This window comes from Mauremys reevesii, linkage group 3, assembly GCF_016161935.1.
Source record: "Mauremys reevesii isolate NIE-2019 linkage group 3, ASM1616193v1, whole genome shotgun sequence".
NCBI classification, from domain to species: domain Eukaryota; kingdom Metazoa; phylum Chordata; order Testudines; family Geoemydidae; genus Mauremys; species Mauremys reevesii.
Window position 1 is genome coordinate 12,441,009 of NC_052625.1, and position 6,892 is coordinate 12,447,900.

The 6,892-nt window shown below is 47.1% G+C and overlaps 1 protein-coding gene across 6 annotated transcripts in view; it reads right to left on the minus strand.

Moving 5' to 3' along the window:
- Positions 1-438, minus strand: part of TASP1 (taspase 1) — a 150,805-nt gene extending 150,367 nt beyond the window's left edge. For 4 of the 6 annotated variants that reach the window (XR_005596833.1, XM_039532158.1, XM_039532150.1 and 1 more), the window contains exon 1: positions 354-432. The gene's annotated coding sequence lies outside the window, so the exon portion shown is untranslated. Of the gene's footprint in view, positions 1-353 lie in introns of all 6 variants that reach the window. The other 2 variants (XM_039532155.1, XM_039532157.1) reach the window with 2 other exon arrangements.
- Between the last annotated feature and the right edge of the window lie 6,454 nt (positions 439-6,892).

The window sequence follows — 6,892 nt, forward strand, 5'->3', positions numbered from 1 at the left end:
GTGACATCACAGCAACCACTACTCTCTAGCTAGGATAACCCACCCCCTGTGACATCACCACCACCAGTGTGACGTCAGCAGGAGCCACCATAGCAACGCACCCCACGACAAGAGGGGAACACCACCACGTGGTGACCACACAACGACCCCGGGGGACCAGCGAGATGACGTCCCACTCTCTCATGGTGATGTCATAGGGCCACAGCCCGGCGGACGACTCGAGCCCGCGCTCGGCTCCCCACCCCGAGCGGCCCGGTGCCGCCGCAGCGCTCGGAGGCAAGCGAGCCCCGCCCGGAAGGAGGAGGGGGCGGGTGGGGCCCGCGGCTAGAAGAATCGGGGCGGGAGCCACTCACCCGCCGCGGTCACAGCCTCGCGCGCACCCGGAACCGCTCAACCGCCGGCGGCCCCGGGGATGGGGCGCCGCCCCGCCCCCATCAGGCTCTCAGTGGGCCACGCCGGTCACGTGACACGAAGAGGCCGGACGCAGCCCGAGCGCCCATTGGCGGGCTGGGTCCGAATACCGCCTGCGCCCGCCCCCTCCGTGGCAGTCCTGCCAATAGCGAGCGGCGGGGGAGGTGTTAAAGGGCTGCGCACAGGCCGGGCAGCGGCGATGAGCGGAGGCGGTTAGGAGGGTCTCGACTGGCCGGTCTCTCCCGCCAGCCCAGGGCGCCTACAGCCGCGCGCCGCCCGGGCTGCCGTTCGTTAACCCCTTATGAGCCACAGGCCTGAGCCGTGCCTGAGGCCCCGGTTCTCCCTCCCCGGGCCCCGGCTGCGGGGCGCCTCGGCCCTGGCTCTCCGCGCTGGGTCATCGCTCCCGAAGCGGCGGCCGGCCTGGGACAGGCTGCCGAGACGTGGCCTGGTCAGAGGGACCGAGCCCCGGTAGCTGCTGCTGAAGCCCGCGCGGAGGGACTAGGTGAGAGGCGCCGCCTGTTCGCCACAGGCTCGGCTGGGGCCAAGGGCTCTCCTGCTTCGGGGACTGGAGCAGGGTCTGCGAGCCCGCGCCCCAGGGCTCCTCTTGCAGGGATCCCGCGCTCCCTGCCCTGGAAGCCCTGCACGTTCATTCACGGCCCCGTCTCGCTGTCACACGCAGCTCGCTCTGTTTTACACATTATTGTTCCCAGTGTTGAGATTTCTGGCTTCTCTTTGTTTGCAGGAGCCTCTCCAGGTGCTCAGTCTGTTTTAAAATAGACACGTTTTCCCGTTTCCATGTTTAAAACAAATAAAAGCAGGTATTTCTTCACACAACACACAGTCAACCAGTGGAACTCCTTGCCAGAGGATGTTGTGAGGGCCAAGACTATAACAGGGTTCAAAAAAGAACTAGATGAGTTCATGGAGGACAGGTCCATCAATGGTTGTTAGCCAGGATGGGCAGGGATGGTGTCCCTAACCTCTGTTTGCCAGAAGCTGGGAATGGGCGACAGGGGATGGATCACTTGATGATTACCTGTTCTGCTCATTCCCTCTGGGGCACCTGGCACTGGCCACTGTTGGAAGCCAGGATGCTGGCCTAGATGGACCTTTGGTCTGACTCAGTATGGCCCTTCTTATGTTCCTGTCTGGAGGTGGGGAGTCTTCCCAGCTTGATGTGGACACAAGCTTGTTCCACTTTGGCGCCTCTCCATCTCCTGCCTCCCATCAAACCTAGTACAGTAGAACCTCAGAGTTACAAACTGACTGGTCAACCACACACCTCATTTGGAACCAAAAGTATGCAATCAGGCAGCACCAGAGACCCCAAAAAAAGCAAATACAGCCCAGTACTGTGTTAAATGTAAACTATTTTTTTTAAAAAGGGAAAGCAGAATTTTTCTTCTGTATAGTAATGTTTCAAAGCTGTATTAAGTCAATGTTCAGTTGTAAACTTTTGAAAGAACAACCATAATGTTTTGTCAGAGTTACGAACGATTTCCATTCCCGAGGTGGTCGTAATGCTGAGGTTCTACTGTAAGAAGATGACCACCTGTCAGCAAAATGTTGAAAATTGCTCTTCCTGGACGATTTCCCCTAGGTTTGCAGTGCCTACAGCTGACCCTTCAGGCATGGCACACACATTATGTGGGAGCTTTGCCTGGTTTGGTTTGGTTTTTTTTCCTTGTGCACAATGCATGCGCTTTTATTAGTCTCAGTTTTGAATACAAGTCTGTTCAGGTAATGCCTTTCAAGAGGCTTGCCAAGGTAGTTAAGTACTACAGAGGCACTGAATGTGTTATGTAGCCTTTCTTCAGAAATTAAGGGCCCCCTCCTTTGTCAAGGGCTCTTACTATTCAACAAAAGTGTTCTGCATTATTTACATGAGTCTAAGTACAATTCAGGAACCAAAAATCTCTGCATGCTTAATCATCTTGTTCATAGAATTTGGGCTTTACCACCAATCCTGGATTAGAACAGATTAAACTGAGTCCCAGGGGCCCTTTTAGGATATATTACTGGGTGATTTGGCTGTCAGCACCTTAAAACCAGGGATGTTGTACAGACATATGGAGAGTAGCCTCTCAGGCCTTAGGGACAGCATGTCTGCAGCCCATCCTCCTAAAAGAGAAACACATGTTAAGAGTATATGCCTGCCAGCACTTTGCTAGTGGCTAGTTTTAGCCTCTGGCTCCTTGTGGTCTCATACAGCTGTACAAATACACTTTTGTCCACATGCTGACTATGAGGAGCTAGCTGAGCTATCTTGTCTTCTCTTACATTGGACTGGTGGCTAGAGAGTTTTTTGGGGGTTTTTTGTTTTTGTTTTGCTTGCAGAGTACATGCAAAGCTGGTCTAACCTGTAGCTTGTTAGCAAGTTTATTGTGCACTTTTGCTTCGTTTTAAGCTTCTTAAGATCACAATCACAGCAAGCAGCTTGGCCTCAATCAATGTGATTTGTTTTCAGTTGAATGTGCCCTCCTGAACATTGTTCTACGTTGACAGGACATTAGGAATGAAGGGGAAAGGGGTTTGCATGAAGATGCATTGAACATTACAAAGTGATGAGTGCAGTACGCACTCATGTTGCATACATTTTGCTTCCCCATTCCCAGATTAGTTGAACGGATTTCATGTTAGCAGTGACAAATGCACAGAAAGACTTTCCTCTTCCTGGACTGTCATATTGGGGAAGGGACAGCATAAAAAACAGAATGTTGTTAAAGGGGTAAAGATATTGCTACTGCTTTTTGACCCAGGTGGTTAGCTGATATTCACGGTCTTGTGGGTTGTTTCTATTAGGAAGAGAAATTGATGATTGGCTTAGGTACAGTAACTCCTCACTTAACGTTGTAATTATGTTCCTGAAAAATGCGACTTCAAGCAAAACGATGTTAAGTAAATCCAATTTCCGCATAAGAATGAATGTAAATGAGGGGGTTAGGTTCCAGGGAAATTTTTTTCACCAGACACACTCACGACAATTGATATCCTGCTGGGCAGCTGCAGCACAGGGAACTTAGGGGAACAAGGAGCTGATGGGGGGAGCTGGTGGGGGGGCTGCCAGTCCACCCTAGTTCCAAACCCCCACCAGCTAGCTACAACAGGCTGCTCTTCCTGCAAGCAGTGGACAAAGCAGGCAGCTGCCAAACAACGTTAGAAGGGACCATTACGCAACTTTAAACGAGCATGTTCCCTAATTGATCAGCAACGTAACAATGTTAACCCAGGATGACTTTAAGTGAGGAGTTACTGTATTTAGACTCAGACTTCAAGGGCAGAAGGGACTAGCATGATCATCTAGTCTGACCTTTTGCACATTTCTGGCTACAGAATCTTGCCTACCCACTCATGTATTAGACCCATAACTTTTGGCTGAGTTACTGAAGCCCTCAAATAATGATTTGAACACTTCAAGTTACAAAGAATCCACCATTTACACTAGTTTAAACCTGCAAGTGACCCGTGATCCATGTTGCAAAGGAAGGAAAAAAACATCTAGGGTCTATGCCATTCTGACCCAGGAGAAAATTCCTCCCTAACCCAAATATGGCAGTCAATTGGACCCTGAGCATTTCAGCATGACTCACCAACCAGACTCCTGGGAAAGAATTCTCTGTAGTAACTCAGAACCCGCTCCATCTTATGTCCCATTATCAGCCACTGGGGATGTTTGCTACTAGCAGTCGCAGGTTGTCTACATACCATTGCAGACAGTCTCATCATACTATCCCCTTCAGAAACTTAACAAGCTCAGTCTTGAAGCCAGTGAGGACTTTGTCCCTGCTGCTCACTTGGCAGGCTGTTCCAGCACTTCACTCCTCTGATGGTTAGAAACCTTCATCTAATTTCAAACCTAAACTTGTTGATGGACAGTTCATATCTGTTTATTCTTGTATCTATGTTGGTGCTTAATTTAAATAACTCCTCTCCCTCCCTGGGATTTATCCCTCTGCTATATTTATAGAAAGCAATCATATCTCTCCATAGCCTTCATTTGGTTAGGCTAAACACAACAAGCACTTTGAGCCTCTCCTCTGAAGGTAGGTTTTCCATCCTCTGATCATCCTAGTAGCTCTTCTCTGCGTCTGTTGCAGTTTCTTAAACATGGGACACCAGAATTGCTCACCATATTCCAAATGAGTTCTCACCAGTGCCTTGTATAATGGCAATAACACTTCCCTATCTCTACTGGAAATACCTCACCTGATGCATCCTAGGATTGCAATAGCCTTTTTCACAGCCACATCACGATACCTCTGAAAGATACGTACAATCTGCCCAATATAAGGCTTTGTAACACTTTCGGGATTTGTAAGTGAAGACTTCTTAAATAAATAAAACTCTTGATTGATTTAGAATTGCCATGGTACATGAAGCCTGTTTTTTATATTTTCATCAGTGCAGTAACTGTTTAACATACAAGCAAGATAGTTCCATATATATCATTATGTGTCTACATAAAGTGATAATGCTATTTCCCTTCATGTTATATTATGAACCTGGGATTCTACCTGTTAAAACAGCCTATGGATGCAATAAACAAGGAAGATTTATTCTGGAAGAAGTACATAAACCTCAGTCCTAGTTACGTCCCATTTGTGTCACTTCAATGTTTCCTGTAGTCAGATAATGGCAGAATCCGCCCGTGCAGGGGAAGCATCACCAATCAAAGCCACTTTTCTCCCCACTTTACAAGAGGGGGCTTTCCAAAGCTGGGGACATATATTAGGGGCAAGAGGAGCTGGAGCCAGCATGCAATGTGCTCCAGTGATTCTGGACCGATGGGATGGAACTAGGAGGCAACAACATAGATGCAGGAAGAGGAGGGAAGGGTATGAGCATGGGTAAAAGAACAGAGGGGACTCATAGAGGCAGCCAGATGCCAGCCATCACACACAGGGAATCAATTTAGGGCACCCATAGGGATTTTCGTGGGAGTGTGCCTAGGAAGGGACTGAGTAAAAGCTGAGTAAGGATATCAGGTTTTAGGCCCATTTGAACCACTACACTCTAGCTTAGGTCCCTTATAACTCAGTTCCAAGGACTGTGCAAACAGACTGCATGCACCAATAATAGGGACAATAAGTTTCTTATTGGAATGATCACATCAGAAAGGAGAAGGGCACCTGAATGGGGACTAGAATTCATCATTTCAGATACTGAATTATGATCCCTGCTGAAAGACAGGGTGATCTTTTCAAGTAGCATAAATAAACCTGCAGTCCTGTCCAGGCAGGGTTGCTGCTTCCTTTGCACATGAACGGGCCTCTTCCTTGACATTCAGCCAACTGGAAATACTTTCTCCAGATAATCAATCTCTTTACAGGAGGCAAATACTCCAGCATCCTTTCCTGGATCTGGCTAAATAGCATTCTTTGTACTCTGCGTTGTTCTTTCCAATGCATGTTCCATAACATCTCAAAAGATTCTAACTGAATGTGCTTGTGTTCTTTCCTAGGCCAGTTTTCACAGTTGTTACTAGATAGGGGCCAAACCAAAAGCACAAGAAATTTGAGCTTAGAAGCTTTGTTTTTATTGAAATAGTCATCTGTTGCCAAAATGGTCACCAGCAGTAAATCTGGTTTTGTTTTCAATCTGTGGAGATTGGAGCTACAGTATCTGCATAGCAAAGATATACTGGCCTCCCTTAAGTTTAGGCTATGTCTGCACTTCAAGCAGAGCATACTCACATTAGCTGTCATCAAGGTAGTGCACTAAAAATAGTAGTGTAGCCAAGGTAGCAAGCCACCTAGCCGCCCAAACTACAAACCAGCTGGACCCCCGGGTACATATTTAGGGCAGCTCTTCATGCTGCTGCTCGCCACTGCCTGTGCTGCCATGGCTACCCTACTGTTTTTAGCACATTAAGTGAATGAGAATCACACCCGGCGCTCCAAGTGTAAACATAGCCATAGTTATCTTCTCATTGACATCCCTCCATTATAAGAAATTAATTTGATGCAGTCACATATTAGTGGCTTTGGAAGGTGTAGATCTTTTTTTTTAGGTTTTGTCTACACACCAACTTGCCCTGGTTTAACTTAAATCAGTTTAAAAACACACTTAATTTAAGTTAGGCATTTAGACAAGATCTTGTTTATGTATTCTCCACTGTTTTTGTTACTTTTTTAACCTATTTTATTCCCTGCAGTTATTCATATGTAACAGTTTAGTCCAAGTACAAGTTCTCCTTATTGTGTTCAGATATATTGTACACTTCCAGTAGGGCATTCCTCCTTTTGATCATTCCAGTCACAGTATGCTCTTCTTTCCCTGTTTTTATTGAGGCTAGCATATGTTTAAAGACAAAAAAAAAAAGCCAAGATATTTATGCTGCGCAACTGACAAAACTGCTTGTAATGATAGGTATCGGGATAATTTTCACATCAACAAAAAAGTTATAGTCTTCCTCAAGATGTAAAATAGTACAAGAGACCACCCTTCTGGTAACTCAACCTAAACCATGAGATCTATACCA